The following is a 3,652-nucleotide window of genomic DNA, read 5'->3' as shown; positions in this document are numbered from 1 at the left end:
GTTCGAGCTAATGGTATTGCTGCTGCCCCTCCCTACACGCAGATCACGCAGACTCAAACCTCCTCTTATGCCCACATTCCAGCTGAGAGGGTCTTCTCTACAGCTGGCCTGATTGTGAATCGCCTCCGCACCCCCCTCTCCCCTGAGTAGACATGCTCATTGTCTTAAAGAAGAATGAGTATTGAATAGCTGCATTCTGTGCATAAGCCCTGTTACAGGTTGTTGATCTCTGTTGTCATGGGTTACGTTACCCTAACCCGTTATGCTGTTCGTGTATGATCCCTCTTTCATTTAAAAACCAAGTTATGTTTTAAGCATGAAAGCTGTAGGCCTATAGCTGTCAGCTGTTCAAACTGTGATCACCAGTTCAATACATTTGACAAATTCGATTTGGTTTCTATAATTATTGGAACATGTATTTATTTTTTTTTCCGAATTATTTTTTTTGTCAACATTTTTCACAAATTTTTTTTTTTATAGGATATGTACATTTCGGTTAATCCGTGAACCGTTTTTTTGGGGGTCGAATATTCGAATATACATTTGCTTTCAAATTCCCATCCCTAATTCTGATACAAACCAACGATCTACATGGTTCGCTAAATCATAGATAACTGCAATAAAACTGATTATAGTGTTATCTGTTTGGGAATGGATATTCAATAACACTTGGATAGATTTAGAGGTTGAAAATAAGCCGGATAATAAAAGCCTAGTCCGAGGAAACCCTTGAACGTGTCCTCTGAGAAATATCTGCACGGCTATGATTGAAGCAATTATCTTTTCCTTGCTGTTTCACACAATTGCATCCGCCAGGACGTGAGGACCAATCACATCTCAGGGCTGAGCTGGAGATGTAATTGGTCTTCCTTCCCCCAACCCCCTACTCTTCCTTCACCACTGTCAGATCTGCAGTGGAGGAGTGGGGGTTTGCAGAGTACCAGCCATTAGCAGGGGGCCATATGGTCCTTTTCTCTCAGAGGTGGCAGAGAGCCTTTCTGGGGACTGCCTAAGTGTTTCTGAGTACTCTGAGGAGGATATGGGCGAAAATTGGCTGCATAGCAACATCATTTGTGGGGGGTTTACAATCATTGGAAGATAGTGGGATGGGGCTTTTTAAGTGAATAATTAAGTGGATGTTAATAATACAGCTACGGCTAAGAAACCATTCATACGTGTAAAGACAGCATTATGTGTAATTTTAGCATCGACATTATTACGATATGTGCAATATCAAGGAAGGACAATTCACTTTAATATGTCAAGAGACTCATTTTTTAGCATCTTGATAAAAAAGGTCATATTATAATCTCATCTTTCATGACTAATCTGCAAGTAAAGGATGTGTGATTCAACATTATTTACTACTAAGGGTTGTCAAATGCATAGTGTGTTGCTAATGAGTAACATGCAAGCCAGCAACCAATCACAGTGATTATAGATTGATTCACCAAACGATCTTGAAATGAACAAGGATCTTGAAATGAACCAGGACCATGAGAAAAACTGAAGATTTTGGTGTGGAACACAATGCAACAGAAGGTCAGTTAGATGGAAAAATCCGATAAAAGGATTGTGAATATTAAAAAACAGCTTCTTGTTTGTCATTGTTGTCAAATGTTATCCAATATTGTGCAACACTAGTTCATATCCTAACGGTATCAATATTCAGTAACACCGCTACCTTTTTACATTTCTAAATAATGAATTTAATTAAAATTGTGAGAGAGGACACATCTGAGATTTGACTGTAAAGTGTTCTCTGAGGGATTGGGATGTAAATTAGATTTTCGATGTGACAGATGGGGATCTTGACTGTATTGGATACGCCGAGTCTTGATCCAAAGAGTCGTTGGCAGGTCGTACACACCCTCAGGATTACAGATGCCACACACACACACACTTTTACTCCAACCATTACAACTGAAAGTGTTAGACGCAGTAATTCAGCAGAAAAATTCTCGTAAGGTTAATATTTAATGCCTATATCATGTACTATTACAAGTGTTAAATAAATAATAACCATGCCAAGGTCAAACATGTAGTATGAAATCTAATCTACATTTTTTTCAATGACTTCGAGAGGTCTTGAAGATTCAATTTAAAAATCTGATTGCGCTCATCTTGTTTAATGAGATGTCACTTGCATTTATATTCTACACACAAGCTTTGTAGTTCAATGAGGAAGCGTGGTCTGCATAACATCTGAGGACAATTGGTTTCCGACTGTTTTGTAATGGTTATTATTTTTATGATTATGTACTCATTTGCGTTAAATATATTATGTGTGTGTTCCATGAACTACAGAAGAGGAATGGAAATTAAATATATAACAAAATAGACTTTACAACACTGTCACTTGCTCAGGAAAATACACTCAAACTAAATTGAACAATGTAATGAAATATGAAAGGATAATTACATCCACTATGTGTTGATTTCCCACCTACTTTTTTGGCAGGGTAACATTACATTTGCTGCACTTCCCATTCATAACCCTACAACAGTTCAATTTGAAAGGTTTCCACTCTTTAGTCTTATGTGATTTAAGTCATTCTGGGTCCAATCATGAGGCTTATAAACACATAATGATATATTTTACAATTACTTCCTACTTATTCCACTTTGAACGTGCACAACAGTGTTCAGACCAAAGTGAATCAGAGAAATGGAAAAAGGGAAACGAGAGGGCGAGGAACTCCGAAGTGAAGTGCATATGTGCCTAATTTGAATGCTCCTATGTATGGTTACTTTTTTCCACCACCCAGAGATTAGTCATGTAGCGAGAGAGCTCGGTCTTGCAGCTTGTGTGGAAGATTTGGTTAACGTTTGGGGTAATGTAGTACTGTATGGGGAAAAAAAACATTGGAAAATAACCGTTTTTTATTTTGATCTCAAACATACACCCAAGTATTTAGTGAAGACCTCTTTAAATTGATTTGGTGACAGTAGATTCACACGATTACAGACATGAACAACAGTGGGCGGTATTATTGATAGTGGGTTATGACAGTAAAAGTAAGAAGAGGCAGTGACTGCTGATATTACTCAGCCAGACAGTCAAATTGAAAGAAAGTTGTTGTACGGGGAAAAACAGACTTTAACCTACTGTATATCACGTAACATAGCATATTTGTATAAAAGGCTCAGACCAAAACAATTCCATATAGTCACAAAAATAAACCATTCATTTCTACAATAGCAAAACTGTCTCAATATATACCAAGTCTAAATTGTTCTGTTGCTGTATTACATTACTTAACATATCACTGGAAACCATGGCTGTTCTCCACTGTTGACATAAACTGTGCACCACCACTACCATTGAGAGCACATAATAACAGTTATAATACACTTGTAATTTGGGTAAACTGTAGTTGCCCTCTTTCTAGAAAATTCTGGTTAGGATTTACTTTGAGGACTAAAGAGTTTGCAAAGAATAATAAAAAATGTGGACCTTTTGCTGAAGTTCAAGTGACAAAAACAACAAGGCTCTGACATGTAGGTTAGTCACATTTACAACCAGGCATGGGCACATTGCACTGCAACCAGTCAGCCTACATCACACACACACACACACACACACACACACACACTCTCTCTAACACAAACACACACACACACACACACACACACTCTCTCTCTCTCTCTC

Source organism: Notothenia coriiceps, unplaced genomic scaffold, assembly GCF_000735185.1.
Source record: "Notothenia coriiceps isolate Sejong01 unplaced genomic scaffold, NC01 NC01_scaffold00033838, whole genome shotgun sequence".
In the NCBI taxonomy this organism is placed as follows: Eukaryota; Metazoa; Chordata; class Actinopteri; order Perciformes; family Nototheniidae; genus Notothenia; species Notothenia coriiceps.
The sequence above is the reverse complement of the archived record's forward strand: the minus strand, read 5'-3'. Positions refer to the sequence as shown.